Below are 20801 nucleotides of genomic sequence, written 5' to 3'. Positions count from 1 at the left end.
CCTCAAAAACGTGACAGCTTAACAGCCAGCAGGAGCAGCAGTCTCAAGATTCGTGGGGACACAGACTCGCTCTGCGCCGACTCCTGGAATGGCAGGGTTTTGTGCCTGACTGTGGCAGGTAATAAATATACTGACACAATGTGATTCTCTTGCAATTTTAAACCCGTAAATCCCCTTCCAGCTGGTAGCCAAACACCCCCATCACACTCGGCCACACTCACGACATGGCCCACTGTAAAGCCCACGAGGGCAGGACCTCCGTGTCTCTCACTGTGATGCCTTACAGCGCAAGAATAAGACACAAACCATCCTCAAAAACACTGCGGATACGAAGGAACGGAATCATGACACTACATTTAACCCTCTTCTCCTTAAAAGAAGCATCACCCTCTTAAAGGAGGTCCATTTGCTCTTATTACTGACTTGACTCTTCCCTCTGAGAAGCAGCTTTTCTGAACTGTTGCTGCCCATCTGGGGAAAAGGAATCTTCATTGTTATTATTATTAATAGGGTTACACTGAAATGACCTACTTTAAGAAGACTGATGAAGGACACTGGTTCCAGGTCCATTGTGAGGGAAAGAGGTTTTCCCTTTGCATCCACACCGCCCTCCTGAGTGAAAAGCCCCCACCCTGGCATTTCCACGAGCTTTGATACAGAGCTCAAAGCATACTGCGTTCTCATCCAACCCCCGTATTTCACATCTCAGGACCTGGGAGCAGAAACGAGATGGGCACTAGGTCATCCGTGAAGAATGTGAGGGGAGGCTCTGCAAAACCATAATCTCAGAAAAACACTCTGCTCCTCCGCACAGAGAGCGTTTTGTTGGTGTCTGATCATCATTACAACAACGACACACAAAATTATCAGTGAACTCTGCCTGGGGTTTACACTCCAGGCTTACCTTAAGCCCCCAGGCAAACTAGACAGTTTCCATGTTTTATACAGTCGCTTTCTGTATTGTGAGGTTAATAAAACAAAAATGAGGAGAATTAAGATTTAAGCCTTAATAGGCTTCCCAGGGAGGGCTTTCCTGGTGGTTCAGTGATCAAGAATCCACCTGCAGGAGATCCAGGTTCCATCCCTGGGTCTGGAAGATCCCCTGGAGGAGGGCACGGTTACCCACTCCAGTATTCTTGCCTGGAGAATCCCAGGGACAGAGGAGTCTAATGGGCTACAGTCCATGGGGTCACAAGAGTCAGATGCAACTGAGCACCTGAGCACACACGTATGCTGAATATAAAGAACATCTATCTAACTGAATTAGACCACAGGTCTCACCTGCTTGTAAAATAAACAGACTTTTTCTTTAATGTGCAAAAAGTAGGAAGAATTAAATGCCTTTTATGCTGGATGTAAAGTTTATATTTTTACATGCTACATATAAAATTACCACTAGATGAGACAGAATAAACCAGAACCATCACAACTTTCCTTCTGTGTTCTGAAATTCCTGAGTGGCCTTCATCTGCAGTTTAGTCTGCTCTCGGGCTCCCTTTCTTTTTGGTGCACTGCACACTGTGCTCTTCGGGCCCTCGGGGGAGGCCAGCGTCTGACCCCATTTCACAGATGAACAAGTTAAGGCACACGGGCTTCACAACCAGCCAGAAGTCAACACGACTGGATATGAGACAGGAAGCCAGAGGCTGCATGTTGCACTACAACTCCTTCCCACACGCCTGCAATCCGGGATTAACACACCTGAGTTACCGGATGCTGCATCAGAGGCAGGGGCCCAGCTGCAGGAATCCGGAGGAATATCTGGACAGGCCGGCTCCTGCTTCCGAGGGTGCTGGGCCAATTTACCAGGGACTCTCCAGAGGACAGACACACGGCGGGGTCAGCCTCGGGCTGCTGGACACCCCAGTGCCTCCTTCAGCTGCCCTTCCCAGCACCCCACACACACTGCTCCTGCACAGACCTTGAGAATGGTAGAAGGGAACTTTTATCCCTTAATTATGCTGCTCTGATTCTGGAAATATCTGAGATATTTCCAAAGTGTCCTGCACCGCCCCTTAGAATCCTTGTCTACCAACAGCTGAACGGGGGGAGTGCAAGTCCCTGATGAATCTCAGCTCCGGCTCCCACCCCCGACAGCATCTCCAGCCCCACAGCTGTTCCAGCCCCACAGGGTCCAAATCGGGCAAGGCCACGTCGGGCTGAGCTCCGAGTGTAAGATCCTCGGGGATTTCCACGGCTCAGAGCGAGACAGAGAGCCAAGAACATCTCAGTAGTAACTTTTACGTCATTACGTGTTCAAGGAACATTTTGGATCTACCAGGTTAAATAAACCATATCATTAATTTTACCCATTTCTTTACCCTTTTTGCATGGGGTAACTAGAAAATCAAAACTGAAAATGTTCTACTACCAGGCAGCACGGCCTAGCAGGATGGTCAGCCCACTGGGGCCAGTCAGCTTGCCAGCCACCTGTTTTTGTGCAGCTTGTGTATGAGCTGAGGACGGTGGCTGGGGTAAAAATCAAAGAGAGAATAGCATTTTATGACATGTGAAATGACATGAAATCAAGTTTCAGTATCCACAGAGCTTGTTTACTCACCGATACGCTGTCTGTGACTGCTTCTCTGACTGCTACAAGGCAGACAGAATGAGCCCCTGCAGAGAAATTCTGGCCCACAAAGCCCCAAATGTTTACTATCCGGCCCTTCACAGACAAAGGCTGCTGACCCCTGCCCAACAAGGACCTGGCTTCCCAAGATCGGGCCCTCCTGGGCTTTGGTGCAGGCTCTGCAAGCCGACCTGAAGAACAGGGGCTGGGACTCCTGGCTGGCTGGACGACTGGACGCTGACGCAGGGGTCTCCTCACTTCAAATCCCCAGACCACCCTGTAAATTCCTCCTTCTGCTCATCTTCACATAAGACACAACCACACACTGCACAAGGCCCGCCTGCTCGGGGGCCGGTCCCCGCTGAGGGCACCCTGACCCTGGCTCCCAGTCCCCCTGGTGACGCATCAGTCACCCAGGCCACTTTGAACAGAGGCCCAGAGGAGGGACACTGGTCTTCCACGACGTGATCTCCACAGAGAGACACAACTCCAGGGGGCTCAGACCAAGACTCAAAGTTAGGTTTCAACAAGCATGAGGAGGGTCAGACTCCAGGTGACTACCCAGAATCTGGTCTGCTCAAACGACCCAAGTTCCTTAACCACGAGGGTCTCCTGGGGGCAAGGGGCTAGAATGAGCTCCTCTCTCCTGACTGTGACGAATACCAAACAACACACAGAACGTGACAGGCGTGGAACCAATGTTCATAAAAAGGAATGAGCCTTGATAGAACATTTATGAGCTATTTGCTTGGGGTGGGGGGCTGGTTATTCAGGTGGTCACTCAATTCGATTCAAGTCTGTGTTAGGCCCTTAAAGATAAAAACTCAACTCACAACGATAAACTGTAGTGCTCAATACCTGGGATCATGTTGTCATGGGGACTCAAAAAACAGCTCTCAACTCGGGATGCTGTATTCTGACATCCTTGCTCCAGGGGAGCTCCAAGGAACCCCCTTTGCAAGCCACCACAGACTCTCTCCAAGAGCACCGCTGAAGGTCGGCTATGTGAAAACACAAGGCCTGTGCGAAAAAGCCCAACATACAAACTTACAGGACAAAACCCTCCTCCTTCACAGGAGAGCTGGTGTGAGTTCTGCCCTCGTCATCTAGTCGACATATCAAGAGCCCTATTTCACTCACTTTTAGTGGCCAGAAGACTCAGATTCTACATTTCAGTTCAAGTAAATCCGCTGGAGGGAACACGATGAGCTGGATGCGAAATCCTACTTTCCTCTCATCAGGACCTATTATTTCACTTCCTTGTTCTTGACTTTCATTTACACCTTACTTCCCAGGTGGCGCTAGCGGTAAAGAACCTGCCTGCTGGGTCTACACTCGCAGAGTTCAGAGGTCCGATCAGCCCTGAGCCTTCTCAACAAGCTGCAACCTCACTTCCTTCCGTGTGCTCACCACAGGGCATCGGGGGACATCAGAGGGGGCACGAGATTGCAACTCAGGAGCCCTGGGTGTGAGGTCAACTCCGTCACCGTGGCTGAGTCACCAAATCCTTCTGTGTTTCAGTACCTGTAAAAAGTCCAATTCACCCCCAAAGCATCCCTAAGCCGCCAGCCAGTGACATAGGTATAACTCTCAATATGAACCCTTTTAAACAAGCCCAAACAGAAATAACATCAATGCACAAAGAAAGGTAAATAACCAGGGAAGTAAGTGTCTCCTTTCACGGTCATTCTATAGAATCAACTGAAAACCCCGCAGACCTAACAAGCACCCTGGGCAGCAGTGGGCCACCGTAGCCTGCCTGGGCCACGACGTGCAGCTCAGTGCTCGTCTAAATGGTGCCTTTGTGGCCCCAAAGAGCTCATGCACTTTCCAAAATAGTCTACTATTTCCATGGACACTGGGAAGACCTCATTTAACCGCTGGCTGAAATACACACTCTCAACAGCCCTGAACATTCATAGCTAAACAAACACTGGACCGTCCATCAACTGACACCCACATGCACAAAATAAATCCCAAATTCTAACTGCGGTATCTTCTTTTTTTAACCAGTCCCTACAGATACTTTCAAGTGTATAATAGCTGTTAGGAAAATTAACCTTCCTTTGTCAAGTTCAAATTTTAAGCAGCCCATAATCTTTCGTCAACCTAGAAAATAACTGATAAGCCAATCTTCCTGTAAAACCATTAACAGACTCTGCTTTTCTGTCACCAGGGTAATTTACTGAGGCCAATTTTAATCCTACCACTAAACCACTAATCCCATGACTCTACAGAATTGTCCCAAGTTTACGTTGCTATGGCAAGTATTTTTACATTAGGAATTCAGTTATTTACTTAGAGTTCTGTTTTTTGTTTTTTGGAATGAGATCATTATCCTCGCCTCTTGTTTTAAAGCGTAAAAAGCCGTTTCTGAGCTAAAGAAGCCACTTGAGCACCTGGGCTGTGCTATGCTCATCACAATAACACTGATTTCAATTATGCTCAGTGTGAGTCAAAGGAACAAATTATCACCATTATGCTAATGGTCACGCTAAAGACACAGAAAGCCTTGGAGTGATGAGTCTAAATCTGCTGGGACTATGATTACCAATGTGAATGATGATATTTTCTCAAACTGGCACAGAAATCTCCCTGGGTCACTGATGGTGTCAATAGGAATTATGTGTCAGGCAAAGTGGCCTTCGTTCACATCACTCAGACTCCCTGAGCAGTACCTGGCCCTGCCTTCCATCCTCAGGTGCCCACCTGCACAGTTCACATCTCTCAGACTCCCTGAGCGGTACCCGGCCCGCCCCAACCCCCATCCTCATGTGCCCACCTGCGTGATTCTCATCCGTCTGACTCCCTGAGTGGTGCCCAGCACTACCCTCCCATCCTCACGTGCCCACGTGCACTTTACAGGCAACACACACATGGATGAAGGTAATGTGTTCACTTCTTTCCTTAAAACGGGGAACAGCATGATTAAAGCTGAGGAGGCTGACTCAGCAAGAAACTGTCTAGAGACCCAGGAGCTTTGATGGGCAGCTCTGCAGCCATACGGGACCTTAAAAACAAGAAGAGTAGCACTGAAACACACATTACACATGTGAAACAATTAGTGGGAAGGCGCTGTATAGCACAGGGAGCTCAACCCCGCGGCTCAGTGATGGCCCGGAGGGGTGGGATGGGGTGGAGGGTGGGAGGGAGAGTCAAAAGAAGGGGGCCACGTGTAGACCAATGGCTGATTCCTGCTGATGTATGGCAGAAACCAACACAACATTGTGAAGTAACCACCCCCCAACTAACAGTAAATAATGCTATGCTAAGTCACTTCAGTCGTGTCCGACTCTGTGCGACCCCATAGACGGCAGCCCACCAGGCTCCCCCGTCCCTGGGATTCTTCAGGCAAGAACACTGGAGTGGGTTGCCATTTCCTTCTCCAATGCATGAAAGTGAAAAGTGAAAGTGAAGTTGCTCAGTCGTGTCCGACTCTTAGCGACCCCATGGATTGCAGCCTAACAGGCTCCTCCATCCATGGGAGTTTCCAAGCAAGAGTACTGGAGTGGGGTGCCATTGCCTTCTCCGAAAGTAAATAAATAAGAACAGAAACCGACTCACAGTTACAGTCAACAGCCTAGTAGTTTCTGGGCAAGCGGAGTGGGGGACGGGCAAGATAGGTGAAGAGGACCAAGAGGTGAAAGGTGCCTCTGCATACGCAGAAGACAAACAAGACATAAGAACAATGCACAGCACAGGGGCTGCAGTCAGTGTTTTATAATAACTTTATGTGGAGTACAAGCCATAAAAATATCCAATTACTATGTTATACGCCTGATACCTATATGTATTGTAAACCATCCTTCAATTAAAGAAATATCAAACCAAAATATCGTATACCTTAAACTCATACAATGTTAAATGTCAATTATATCTTAATAAAAACATCCCCCCCAAAAAATTGGAGGCAGACTCTTCATCCATGCCCACATCCATCCATTCCAGAGATGCAGCATGTAACAGAGAAGCTTGTGATCACATACATGTCTATCTAAACATTCCAAATAACATGTGTAAATAAAACAAATTCTTCAGTGAAAACATCACAGATTTGCCTTTAGATAATCCCAGAACAAAAGCAGCCACAAAAGTTTAAACTATAAATTAGGATCACCCATCTGTTCAAGGGTTCATCCATCCATTAAGAAAAATAATAATAAAAAGCTAATTTTTTAAGAAGGAAAATAACACATATTTTTTAGCTCTAGGTTAAAGTCACCAAAATAATTAGGAACTACACAGTGGAAATCCTGTCTCACCAGCCCAACTTTCAGCCCATTTACAACCAGCAGAAGTTTTAACTACTCACACGGGGCTGTGTGTCTTCCTGAATCCACACAATCAGCCAACATTTAATGTCAAACTCTTTTCCCACAAACATTATTTCAGGGAAGAAAAAGAAAAGCGACACTTGCTCACAGCCTCAAATACCAACCGAACAAGACGCTGAGGAAGCCGGGGACAGCCTCTCAGCACAACTCTGGATGCATCCTTCACTGTCCCAACTTTCAAAGAACATTCTGGAATGTTGGAAGGAATCAGCGCCTCACGCAGCCCCAGTCAGTCCGAGCAACACAGGTTAAACAGTGCCATATGGCAAACACAGGCACATGTTGCCCTTCTCTGAGACAAAGGACAAAAATTCCTAAACAAATATCCTTTCCTTTCACATGGGAAGAGTTGGAGAGGGAGGGTTTTTCGAGTGAAGATCAAATAATGCTGGGAGAGGGTTTCTTTTTTAATTCCGAGTGCCTAAGAAAAAACTAGAGTTTTACCAGAGAACCTCAATTTTTCAGTCTCCCTTCAACTATGTCGTGAAAGCTAACACCACGTTAGCCTACGCTCCCCATCTCCTGAGTGAGCAAGAAAAGAGCAAGACAGCTGCACGAGGGCTGAGCTGACAACAGCAGTCTCCGGTGCCAGCAATGGTGAGAGGCAGCCTACCTGGTTCTGGAGGAAGAGAGCGCTAGCTTACTTTCCTCCTGAAGGAAACACGTTAGGTCTCCTCCTTTCAACCCTCCATTGAGGAAGTGTCTGAACTTCAGGTCACATGTAATACCTATTTCTTAAAGTCGGTTTTCAGAACGTAACAACTGGATTAAATTCCTGACTGCAAAACATCATCAACCACAACAGAACAGAAAGAAAAAGAAAACCTACCAGAATGAACACATATTTGAAATACACAGGAAAATCTACCTACACCCAATGGAGCTGCTTTTTGAATTGCTTTTTTCGACACTCTGCAGTGGTGCTTGACTCATCATTTTACACGTATTTACATGTTTGGGTTCCAAAAAGAGTTGCATTTCTAATTATTGCTGCTTTGTGATTCTCAGTGCCATTTGAATCGAAGACTAAACACCAGCTCTTTTTTGGAAAACTACTTTTAAGGGATGTCGAGAGCCACAAAAATTACACTTTGTTACGATTCCGATATATGCTGCTGGAAAACAGTTCATTCTGGACATAAACATGACAACCAGCATTAGCTCTGGAAACAGAATCTGCAGCTGCCCAAATCACATGTAGCCAGATGCGAGGGATAAAGAATACACCAAACAGACAGTTGCAACTGCTCATTCTGACCAGTCTGTCTGAAACACACTTGGTACACCTTGGCAGACAGTGTAACTCTCACTTACAAGTAATGCATTTATGGGGCCTGCATGCGTACTCCTCCCATAGCTATTTAAGTGGAGACCCTAAAACAGCTCTCTCCTGAAGAAAATTAATTTTAAAATAAAGATGCTTTCTAAAGAACTGGGTAAGACATTTCAAATTTATAATGAAACTTTTTCCTTATTCTTCCCATAAGGTTAGTTTTATTAAGAAATTCTTCATAAATAAACATTTGATAGGATTCCTCTCTTAATACAGGCTTGTGACAATTTGCCAGCATTTCTGTAAACTGCAAGTTATTCATAGCTGGAGTCCAAAAATAAAGAGGATGCCCTCCTATAAATCAGTGCCCCCACACTCACTCTGGTGGGGAGTGAATCTCACTCAGGGCAAAGGTCACCCCTCCATCAAAGAGAAAATTCCCCCCTCCCCCCTCCCCAAATTTACTTGTTTCTGGAGGCAGACAGAAGAGACACCAAGGCTTGAATCTGAAAAATGCTGTCACTCTCATGGTCCCAAGGCTCATTTAATCCCAAACAGACCGCTGCCAACATACTGCTGGTCATCAGCTGGAAAAGGTCAGGGGTGACATCCCCAAGGAGGAAACCGGAAGGAGAAAAGGGCCACAGTCTCACGAGTGACTCACACCGCCAGTGAGCGCCAAACCCAGCGACCAGTCAAAAAATTGCTGGTACCCAAACTCCAGGTGCCCAGGGACGCACACCCAGACCCCACATTCACATCTGCCATCCCAAAGCTCCATCCTGCTAGCCGGTCTCTGCATTTTCCGATCAGACTGCAGAAGGAAGCCACATCCTGACGCTGCTATTCACTTGAAAGACGCAAAGCCAAGTGAGATGTGGTTTCCTACCAAGAGAGTGAGGATCTGGGAGCTAACGACGGTGATGTAATGAGTTTTTCCTATTTAGACATTCAGAATTCTGGAGAAGAAGATCAAAGGTGCCCAGTGCTAAGCAAGCCAAGCCAGGTCCACGTGCTGGGTGCTAGCTCTGCTGTGAGTACACCGAGAGGAGCACAGCGCAGACGGCCAGGGCGGCACAGGGAGCCACTAGTATCTCCCAACAGCACTCAGCAAGAAGAGAGTTAAAGAAAAGTTTCCCACATCCTCTAGAACTTCTGAGGGGGAGGGCTTAGGAAAGCAAAGGGATGCATTTTTTAAAGAATTGTGTCAGAATAACTCCATCCAAGAGCTAAGATGTAGAAACATTTATAGCACCTAGAGTATTCCCTTTTGAAGAAGGAACGCTACTTCTACGTTCAAATATTGATGACTGCAGATATCTGATCAAAATCTTTTCACTTTCTTCTGCTTTCTTCATTAGTTCTATCCTTCTGCCAAAATCTATGCCTGTTACTGAGAAAATTTAGCTGTCTCCAGCTAAATGTGGCCATCAAACACCAGTGAAAAAGTTATGTTTCCTGCACAACAGAGTTGCTTTATTCAGTTAGAAATCTAATGACATTATAAGCAAAATACCACTTTTAACGATATAACTAACACCAATGTTGAAAATGGAATAAAAACCAAAAGAGTGTAGTATCCTGAATGTTGACAACAAACATATTAACAAACGAAAGCAGACACGGCTGGACAAGCTCCTTCCCACTGAACGGAATCGGCTTCTATTTCAGTTTCCTATTTCTATGCCATTAGGGTATAATGCAGCTGAAACTCTAAACACAATCTCTGGCCAGACTTACAGGCATTCTCACAAAATTCTTTATAAAAGAGCCGATCTGGTAACTTATGAATAAGACCAATACATATCCTAGAAAATGAATAAATAAAAATCCACAATGACCCAATAAACCAAGTACTGGTTTTTCAAGAACTATCCATGACTAAACTCTCCTTAAATTCCTAGGTCACATTATCATTTTTCCCTATTTAGTAAGGCTGAAAACCATCTGTTAGAGCTTACCCCACTCCGAGCTATTCTTTAAAGAAGTCTCCTTTTCTTTTTTCCATAATTGTTACTAAACTTAATCTCCACACCAAATGCGCCACCTGTAAGACTCAGATATCTTCAAGTAGGAGCAGGTAAGGTAAGTGAATTTAAAGTTTAATTCATGGAAGTGGAGACAAGGCGATTTCAGCATCGACCTGTTTTCACAAACATCACCCATTTAATTTACCCTGGGTTGGTCTGTGGGACATGTTACAAAGTTAGACATATGGGACTTCAGAGCCCTAGAAAACTTTAATCTCTAAATTAGTCAACTTTAAAGGTCCTTTACAAATTAACAATGGGATTAAGACTGGTGATGAAAACTACTCTTGGGTCATCAGTGACTAATATCAATTACACATCCAAACGTTAAAAGTTCTTGATCGAGTAAGTTTCAGTATATTAAGCCATTGGGACAGACTGCTCTGACAAACAACAGCTTTTAGAAATAAAACGAAGCAGCACTCCTCTCCTTTACCTACCAAATAGGCTCCTTGACTGTTCTGTTTCATTTTAGAGACTTCCCCCATTCATCTCTGTGAGTTTGAGGGCACATTCCTTGGGATTTTTTTTTTTTTTAATGTTACTGTGGTTTAAGCGTTTCATTATATTCAAATTGGCAAGTTAAAACAAAGCCCTACTAATGAACTAAGAAAAATACCAGACATGATATATTTGTATCTTAACACATCAAACTTCGAATTCCATTACCAAAATACTGGAGTCTGGCTCGGAACTCAGGGTCTCCCAGGGCCCATTCAAGGGAGCTGGGAGTTGCTCTCAAGGAACTGTCTGTCCCTCTCCCGGACCGGAGCCCTCAGACCGGGGCCAGCTCCGCCCCTCCCACTCCACACACAGGGAAAGCTGCGCAGCAGTGGCTTGCGGGGCACTTTATTCCGGCCGGTCTGTGTAAAAATAAATACACAGCTATTTTGACGCCACAATCAAAGAATGCCAGAGAAAATGAAGGAACAAACAAATGATAAAATCAGCTCTATTTTGCGCAGCAGCAGAAAGATTCTACCGAATAGCAGGCATGCCGAGTTCCCTAAAGTAGCACTTACATTCCTCAACCAAAATACTCCAATCGTATTAATAGGGAGGCAGGAAAAATAATCCGGAGAAGATCCTGTTGGGAGAATAACCACCCTAGATTCTCCTCCAGTCAGTCCTTTAATGGTATGTCTCACACAGCCACCGGGTTGGAGCACCTCAATGTTTAAATCATCTTTAATCAAGACTGGAGAATAAGGGCAGGTTCACGGGGGAAATGCCTTTCTGTTGCACGCTTAATTGAGACTTCTGTGACTTGCCGTTAGGTAAGCGCCGCGCGCGGCCCAGGGTCCCGCAGCCCTGCCCTTTGTTACGCGGTGGACCCCGCCGGCAGGCCCAGCCCCCAGCCCCTGGGGCTTTCAGTCCCAGCGTGGGGTGCAGCGGGGCCCCCACGGCCGACACCTACCAGGGCCCACGGGCAGGGCGCAGCAACTCCACGCCCTGCAGCCCCGCACCGGGACGCCCGGGCCGGGTGCCCACCAGCCCCTCGCGCCCAAAGCCGCGCGCGGCCCCCCGCCCGGACCAGATCAGGTACGTACCCTTATGTAATCGTCCGGGGGCCACGCCTTTCCCACCGCCCCACCTCCGCCAGGACAAAGTGAAGTTTAAAATAGAAACCAATTACCTGGCCTTGGCGGCGCCGGGGCCCCTGGAGCGCGGTCCGCGCCGCCGCGCACACCCCCGCCCGGCCAGGGACTCGCGCAGACCCCAGCCCGGGCCCCCACCGCCCCATCACCCGCAGACCCCCGCCCCGGCCCCTACTTCCCCGTTCCGCGCGGACCCCCGCCCCGGCCCCCACTGCCCCGTTCCGCATGGACCCCCGCCCCGGCCCTCACTGCCCCGTTCCCCGTGGACCCCTGCCCGGGTCCCCGCTCCCCCGGCCCCAGCCAGGACCCCACTCCCAGACCAGGCCCTCACTCCCCTGCCAAGCCCCCCCCTCCAACATCTCCCCCCAGGGCGGCCCCACCCCCAGCTCCATCCCCCACTCGCTCCGGCGAGCCCGATCCCTCCCCAGCTAGACCCCCTCCGGCCCGCACGGACCCCCGCCTTTGTTACGGTGCGAAGTTGGGCCGTGGGTCCCCGTCTCTTTCACTTCTTGGGTTACAGTGCAGGCGTGTGACGTCCGCTCCACATGACGGGGGCGGGGGGCGGGCGCCGGGGGGCGGGGGCGCAGGCCGGGCCCTCCCCCCTCCCCGCCCCGCCCGCCCCGCCCCCGGCCCTCCCCCAGTGAGCCAGGCCGCGCGCGGCCGCCGCCCCCGCCCCCGGGGCGGGCAGGTAAGCGCCCCCGCCCCAACCCGGCCCCCGCGCCCCCCGGCGCCCCGGGCCCCGCGCCGCACCCCAGGAGGAGCAGAAACAGGAATGATTTAATCTAGCGACACCTCCCCCTGCTACCCATTCCTCCATCCGCGAGCTCACAGAGATGGGGGGCGGAGGGGAGGACCGAGTCTTACTCGGATTAGGGGTCGGGAACGGCCTGGGCGGTGGGTGCGGGGCTGGACACCACCTCGTCGCCCAGTTAGGATCTTGTCGCCCGGGATCGCCCATGGACCGTCCGGGTGACCGCTGCGCGGCCCCGCAGCCGGATACACCGCGCGTGGACGAGGCCGGGGCGCAGGTCCCTCCCAGGGAAGGTCTCCAGGAAGGAGGGGGCACGAGTGGGGCCTTAACCCGTTTCCTGCAGCACCGCCGTCCGCCCCGGGGCGAAGCGGCGCCGCGGCTCCAATACTGAGCAGATGCTGCGCGGCCAGTCCGGCCCGCACACTTCCACACGCCACCACCACTCGTATTCCGAGGAAAGTGGGTGCCGGGCTAAACCGCAGGAAACGCGGAGCGGTCCGGGACGCTCTCCGCGCGTGAATGTGCGCATTGTGCGCGCGCGCGCCGCCAGCGCTCCGTGTTCGTAAGTCGGGTGGGCAGCTGAACTTTCCCTGACCGTGAACTGGTCACATTCTAGGCTCTGCCACGGACGGAGTATCAACTGCCAGAGAGGAAAAAAAAAATCTGAAGTTGGAAGGTACAGGCTGCCCTTCACTTTCACAGTGAACACCAGTTTCAACAATTCCCGATTTCGCTACGCTTAGCGCCGGGCGAGTGGGCTCCAACACTCTAACCCCAAGAAGCGCGGCGCGTCTGTCGCGTGGGAACGAGACGGGAGAAACCACACATTTCGATAATCTCTGAGAAGCACAATCACATCACTCCTTGGCTTCCCCTTCTGCAGGTTTCGCCTTGAATCCGAAAGCACCTCTGATGCTCATTCTTTACAGGAGGACACTCAGAGGAGACTGCTGCGTGCCTACCTAGCTGCACAGACTCGGAAAAAAGCGTGTCCACGTCTACAGCTCACAACTGTGCAAATTCGGAGCCTGCGGATGCGCGGGGATGGTCGGACTTAACAGTGTGCAGACACATGGGCGCATGCACGCGCGCGCGCGTACACACTCACACCCCAAATTACCTCCGGGATGGAGAAAGCCGCTGCGGATTGGCCAGGAAAGCCGTCACTCACACCCAGGGGGCAGGGAGACTTTGCAAGGCTGTTTCCTTTTTATCCCCCCCCTCCCTACCGTTTCATTTATTGGTAAAACAACAGCAGAGCTCTGAAAGTTAGCCATCTGCGCCGAGAGTTTGCCTTCTTTAACTACGGGGGCGTCAGACAATATCCATTTAAATATATTTTATACTTCCACAATGGATGAAAGGGAAAATTAGCAATCGGGGTGGGGGCGGAGAGGAAGCTAGCTGTGAGAAGGAGGGGTCATGGGTTGGGGGGCGGGTAGTGGACGCGGGGTGAAGTTGTCCTCAACACCCAAAAGGGACTTTGACCTTTCACTGATCTCGAAATTAAAAAATGTTCTTCACAGGTCAGAGTATCACCATCGCCGGTTCTAATTTATGAATTCATTATTTTAATTTTATTATTTAAGCATGCGCCAGTCATAGTGTTTCCTTAAGAAAGAACTGACCTATTTTTGGCTGGAGATAAACGATCATGTTAACAGATGTTAATCTTGTAATCTGTTTTTCCTGTAAGCACTTTACATACCCGGGTTTCAGACCTTAAAAATAACATCTTTTCCAAAAAGACCTGACGTCACAATTCACTCCCTGAAAAAGCACTCCCCCTCTCCAGTTTTCTTTTTTTTTTTCTCCGCAATGATTTCAGAGACATTAAATCTTTTTCACTTTATAAATGCTGATTTGTTCTGCCTCAACTCCCACGAGCTTTTATTTGCATTTCAAATTCCACAGGTTACACCAGTCGCCTTTTCAAAAAATGTAAACCAACAATGCAGCAGCAAATGGCTTTTTGTGCATCTGGATTAAATAAGGCACAGGATGAATATATTTTAAAAAGAGGGCTGAGCAAGTTGATCTCTGCACACCCGGAGACCAATTACTTCTTTATCAATAAGCCCAGCGGAATGAGTAGGATACAGACACAGAACCCAGAAGCTCCTGGTCAGATCCGGGTCTGCAGCGGGGAGCTTATTAACGCCGATAATAACCGGGGCTGACGAACAGACCCACATTTTTCGGGTAAAAGGCTCAGTCTCCCTGGTCCCTGATAGCAGGGGTCCACCGGCCCCCCAGCCCACCACCGCTGATTGTCACCGCACACCAAACCTCCTCCACGAACCACTGTTTTAAATACCCAGCTCGGCTGGCTTTTACCAAACTTATTCATACAAACTTATTCATTCAAACTTATTCTTTAAAACTTGACGAGGCGGTTTAATCTAAATAATGATCGTAACTCTTCAGTAGGTTAGCTCTCCCTGGAAATGGCAGACCAGGCGCTTTTTCGACCTTCCCCTCCCCAAATACACACACCCCAAGTATTCTTTCCTAGTGTATGCCCGGGTGTAAATAGCGATCAGTACCATCCCCACCCCTGCTCCCACCCTTGGCAGGCTGGGTGTATCTCCGAGGAGCCCCCGCTTGCCAGACCCCCTCCACACCGCTCCTCAGAGTCATTGCAAGAACCCTCGCCCCCACCCCCACCCCTGCCCCAACTTCCCTTCAGAGCTCTCACTTCTTTTAACATTAGGGTCACTTCTGCGCTCCCAGCTGACGGGCACGGAGCCAGGGGAGGGGGAGGCAAAGCGACGCCCCTCCTGCAAACCTGTCCCCGAGGCAGCCGAGCTCGGTGCCCACAGGCAACGACCCCATCCGCCGAACCCTTAATAACTGAAGCGGCTCCTCCGGCTCCGCAACCCCATCACCCACCTTCATTAGCCGGAGCGTTTTACTTTAAAGTAAGGCAATTTGCTCTTTGTCTTCTAATGGATGGAGAGCGCATCCGAGCTCCCCTCCTCCCGCGTCGCCTTTGACGAAGTGTACAAAGCCAGCGCCTCCTCCGCGCTCCCCTCCGGCCCCCACCCCGCCCCTCCACTGCGGTAAAAGCCACCTCTCCGGCGCTCGCCCGGCCGCCTGAAGTTGCATCTTCCCTCTCCCGGAATTGCGGAGCGGAGCAACTACCCACCGAGGAAGCGAGCAGCCCTCCCCGCGCCCCGGAGCCCCTCCCCGGCGCCCCCACACCCGCGGCGCACGCCGGGTCCCCCACACGTCGAGGCCTGGTCCCCGCGCCCCCCGCCCCCGCCGGCCCCGCCGCGCCCCCATCGCAGCCCCTACCTTGCAGGGTAGGCGGAGGCCAGGGGAGAAGGACGCGCACGCCCCGCGCCTCTGAAGGTGAAGCCGAGCGCCCGAGGCGCGGAGCCGAGCGCTGCACTAGACCGACCGCGCCAGCTGCGCCCGGGCGCGGGGGACGCGCGAGGGCGCGCGGGGCCCGCCACGCGCCCGGCCCCCTCCCCGCGCCGCTCGCGCGCGCCCGGGACGCGCCCGCCCCGCGGGGACCCCGGCGCCGGCCGGGCTCCGGGGGCTACGCGGCGCGGGGAGGGGGCCGGGCCCCAGCAGCTGGGCGCAGGCCCGAGGCTTCCCCCAGCACCGGAATGGTCTGCCCTGTAGGAAACGCACACGCTCCACTATTGTCTCATCAGCACAAAGTTCTGCCACACTGCGGGGAAAGTCTGGAGGCTCGCGATGACTCAGACACAGATAATTCTTCCCCTAATAGCACTGAATCACGATTCCAGTGGCTAGTTGTCGCCCCTGCTTCCCGAGGGCCAGCGCTGCCGCAGATCCAGTTAGGGGAAGCTGTTGACGCGCACACACGGATACACACACGAGCACGCATCCATACGTGCAGGCGTGCTGGGGATGCATTTCCAGCCGACTCGGGCACCTGAGCGCTAAGCCTCGAATCCAGATTTATACTCGGATATCCTTCCGGTGGTCCCAGCCGCGCGTGCTTTACCAACCGCTCGGGGTGTGCGTTTCACCTAACTTCCTGCTAAAGGCGCTTAGGGGAGTCCAGGCGCAGAGTATCTGCAGATTAACAGCAGATCAAGATGGGGTCCCACTGGGAAGACTTCAGAACTAGCGTTCTACTGGGTATCAGTTTTAAAATATCACTTTTTTTTCTTAAATCCTTGAAAAGTTCCAGTGTGATTTTTGTATTTCAAACTCCATTTTCTCATCTCAACTACTCTCCGTGGGCCATAGTTAGTTGCACTAAGTTAAGTCTGGGAATAGAAATTCCAGTTTGACCCCAGAAAGCTTCCATGGGGTGGGGGAAGGGGGTGGTACAGAAGGAGAAGGGGCGGGAGCGGGCAGATGGAGGGGAAGGCGGGGAGGAGGCTGGGGGAGGCTCTGGGAGCCGGAGCCCCCCACCCGGAGCCCGCGGTGACGTAGATCTGGGCGCGGGGTGAGGCAGCCCTCGCCCACCGGGCTTTGGGCAGTGTTCCGCTGACCTCGTGACGATCCGCGGTGGACATGGGTTCCATCCAGGACCCGGACTGCGCTCTCAGGGGAGGCCGCGCCTCAGTCCAGGCGTTACCTTCCGCCGTGGCATTTCTCTCGGTGCCTAACGTTCGCTAACGTAACCGGCTGCTGCAGCTCGGGGCCCTCTCCAACTTAGGGCATTTGCAACAGAAACTACTCCGGACGAGCGCCAAGGGAGGGGCTTGTGCCTGCAAAGCTGGACGTTCAGCCAGGGGCCATTCTGCATGTGTGCAATGTGAGTGCAGCCTGCATGCATGTATGATGTGTGTGCCTGTGCGTGTGTTTCCACGCAGGAAGGGGCTGGAGCGGAGGGGAGAGACAGGGAGGCAGCAAGAGGGCTGAGAAGCTTCGAGAGAAGGATCCCTGTTTATAAAATATGATTAATGATTTGCACTAACTCCGAGAGCGGGCTTGGAGAAGGTCGTTGACAATTCTTTCTGCTTTCAGCCTGAATGCCTAAGTGCGATGTATTCTTGATCAGATTTAAGTCCGATTCACAGAAAAGTATTGAAGTGCCCACCATTCTTTATCATGCAGAGTAAACATGCACAAATAAAAGTGTCACGCATTGCAACTGATGACATGGATATTAATGTCATATAGAGATATACTGTCACACATACACAAAGAGATTAAAATTTGCATACTGGAAGCTTTAATATTTTCTGGTCATATTTTGAAATGGATGTGAGTCCATGGTGAAAATCCTTGGGTCTGTTTAAGACAACAGTATTGCAATAATAACTTCCATGTGTGGAAAATTGACAAGTTAGACCAACAGTCAGTGAGCAAAACTTCCGCACTCCTCCTCATAAAATTGTGATTCTCCTGACTTGCCTTCTTTCTCTCACCCGCTTATCACCAACGTATGATTTCACTCAGGGCCACGCGGATTCTGCAATAATATTGATACTGTACTTTTAAGAGGTTTCCTTTCTACCCGCTTCTTTACAATGCATGCAGAATCTGAGAATGTAACTTGAGAGGCAGGAGGTACATCCTGGAAAATGGCAGCTTGAGGGCCAGGACGGTTTTGTTATGGTTTTGTTACTGTTGAGAGCGCCATTCCCGAGCCCAGCGTGTTTACAGCACTGTTCGTTTGTCAACACACGATTTAAAAAATGGCATAAAAACAAAATATCTGAGTTCTCATACCACTTCTGTAACATACTTAGCGTTGTCAAAATGTCAACTGTTTAATATCTTCAAACATTTAAAGTCCCCACCAAAGGTTAAGAACACTGTTTCTGTAACTCCCTGAAATTCTCCAAATTCATTTTGGAGTGTCTAAGTAAATTAGACTATTTGGGTGGAAACAAATCAGCAAGTCGAATGGACTAATGTTTGGATATATATTGGTTATTTATAATTTTATAACAAACAAGAATTCTGGTTAGTGAAATAGATGGAGAAAAATACTTATCTTCTCTTGTTATTGTCCACTGAATTATTTGTACAGGATTTGGGGCTCTGTTCCTTCAAACTAAGGAAAATGGCATTTTAATGAAACAATGTTTAATTGCTTGTCTGCCTAAGTCAGGCAATGGTGTGTGATTGTTGGACATTTAGATCGGAAAGGTTCCTAAGAGACTCCACTAAATAGTTAAAAGTGAAAAACAAACAGATACAAAAAAAGAGAATCTTCTAAAAGGCCTTGTCTGTCTGAAAGCTGGAAGTGAAACTGTCTAAACTATAGTATGAAATCTAAGACACACTAAAAATATTTATTAAATATGCATGCTCAAAAATTTAAGTGCACTACTTATTAATGAATATTTAATGTTAAGTCTCTGCATGAATTTCTTGGGATTTTCTAAATTATATCTGAGAAAGGAGAGTGACATTGTGTACCTAAGACCAAGAGTAACCTTTAGCTCTCTGAACTAACTTAACTTTACAGATTTCAGAGTAGATTAGAGATATATTTGATATAAATTGTCAACTAGTAGTCCTCAATAAAGGCTGTTTTAAGAACAGTACATATGCTGCCTGCTTTTATACTATTTGGAGTAGGTAACAATTTCATGTATAAATGGAACACATTAGTGCAATCCTAACTTGCTGTTTTTTCCTGAAATCTTTCCCTTTCGTAGAACCTGGGGACTCAGAGATTACAACTCTGTGTTTAGATTATGGAGGAAGAGAAAACAGCCCGTCAGCATGAGTGGTTCAGTATGGAATTCAGCATATGGTGATCCCGTGCCCTGATGGGAGGCGAAGTTGTGATTATATTCTAAATAGTCCTTACAAAATGGTTTCAGCCTGCTGGAATCTGAGCCTAACCAACAGAGTATTTTTCATCTTGGTGTTGAAAATGATTTCAATTGTTTCTTAAATTTTAATTCTCTGGAAGGTGATGAATACTGTAGTAGTGAAATAGACACTATACATTTCTCCTAAACACACACAGACACACACACACCATTATCTCTAACGTGATCCTTGCCCAGGTTCTCCCAGCTTGTCACTGAGCTGCTTCCTCTGGGACCATCTTTTGTGTAACTTTAAGAATCTGGGGTCAGTCTGTCTGGGCTTAGTTGGTCATGGTGGAAACCTGCATGTTGTTTGAAAGACTTTCGTGACGATTTCTTCATCTCTCCGTGGTATCCGAGCCTGAAGTCACCTTTCTAAGGTGCCTACCTGAATTTCTCAATAGTTTGATAATCAGCCAGTCATCTCTTCCAGATCTGTGCAAAATGGACCCAGATGCGTGTACAGAGAAAGCCTTCCTTATCTTCCCCCACGCCAGAAACCCTAGCCTTCCCAGGGAATCAGCTATTTAAACAATCTGTCCTGGTTTCCTGCTCAGAGGAAAACTCCACGATGACCCCCTAATCCTATTCTTATTGCAACATGGGTTCTCTTTTCCTTTGGGCACCTATTTTGGTTAACGACACAGATGTCATTAATAACTTTCAGTCACAGTGTTCGTGTAGATCCACAGTGGAGGCCAAAGCATCATGGCAAATACACTCTCAGTCGCAAGGATTCACAGGCACGCTGTCTCACAGTCTGCAGTTTGGGATGATTCCATCAGGAATTCCCAGCAGATGGGGGGCCCTCAGAACGGCTCCTCATTTCAACTTTAATCAAAGGGTCTCGGCAACAGCTGGCTGCAGCAGAGCTGATACAGAATTCCCCAGATGTGGTTTGTGACAGCATGTCTTCTTGGAAAGAGAGGAAGTAGGCCACAGAACAGTCTTCACTGAAGGAAAGACAAGTTCAGGGAGGACCCCTTCTTGGGAAAAATTTCCTGTGTTAGAGAAGGGAGGGAGTATTTTCCTCGGCACCTCTTCTTATAATCCCCACAGTATGTTAATAACTTAACAGATAGGTTGTTATTAACAGCAGATGTTCTTACAGCAGCAAAACCATTGACTTTCTCTGCCCCCAGATCTCATTATGTTTCCCCATGCATCACTGATTCCATGTGCACATTGATGCAAACTTTTCTAAGAGAACTGAAAATAAAATATGGGAAGCTGCAACATCTCTTTGCTGGGTTGTCAAATGCACTTGTAAAGAGACCACGGTGGGAACAAATGCTCAGAAACCTTTGCCTGAGGTCTCATCGGGCACCTCACAGAGTACAGTTTGAAGGAAAACAGAGTTCGGCGTTTACGTGGTCGATGGTATTAGAATCAGCACAGTAAGAAAAGAAGGAGTTGTCAGGATATGGATGAATCAATGTCATAATTAACAAGTCAAGACATTTTGTTGATGAGGAGAGCTGGGTACAA

General features: G+C 49.2%; 1 protein-coding gene and 1 long non-coding RNA gene across 10 annotated transcripts in view; one reads left to right on the top strand and one right to left on the bottom strand.

Moving 5' to 3' along the window:
• Nucleotides 1–17174, bottom strand: part of ZNF516 (zinc finger protein 516) — a 101521-nt gene extending 84347 nt beyond the window's left edge. For 4 of the 8 annotated variants that reach the window (XM_086372111.1, XM_086372118.1, XM_086372119.1 and 1 more), the window contains exon 1: nucleotides 12259–12369. The gene's annotated coding sequence lies outside the window, so the exon portion shown is untranslated. Of the gene's footprint in view, nucleotide 1; nucleotides 11889–12258; nucleotides 12370–15447; nucleotides 15596–15852; nucleotides 16040–17030 lie in introns of those variants that run through there. The other 4 variants (XM_086372115.1, XM_086372113.1, XM_086372114.1 and 1 more) reach the window with 4 other exon arrangements.
• On the top strand, nucleotides 12405–13827 carry LOC147345845 (uncharacterized). 2 transcript variants are annotated; one of them, XR_015153377.1, is made up of 3 exons: nucleotides 12405–12492; nucleotides 13172–13231; nucleotides 13439–13827. It is a non-coding gene; the product is annotated as an uncharacterized LOC147345845 (long non-coding RNA). The 2 variants fall into 2 exon arrangements; XR_015153376.1 differs by having other exon boundaries at nucleotides 12418–12492; nucleotides 13172–13827.
• Nucleotides 17175–20801: the final 3627 nt, after the last annotated feature.

The sequence above is a fragment of the Bos grunniens genome, chromosome 24, assembly GCF_055505025.1.
Source record: "Bos grunniens cultivar Pamir isolate PY7600 chromosome 24, Bosgru_T2T1.0, whole genome shotgun sequence".
Lineage (NCBI taxonomy): Eukaryota > Metazoa > Chordata > Mammalia > Artiodactyla > Bovidae > Bos > Bos grunniens.
The sequence above is the reverse complement of the archived record's forward strand: the minus strand, read 5'-3'. Positions and strand labels throughout refer to the sequence as shown.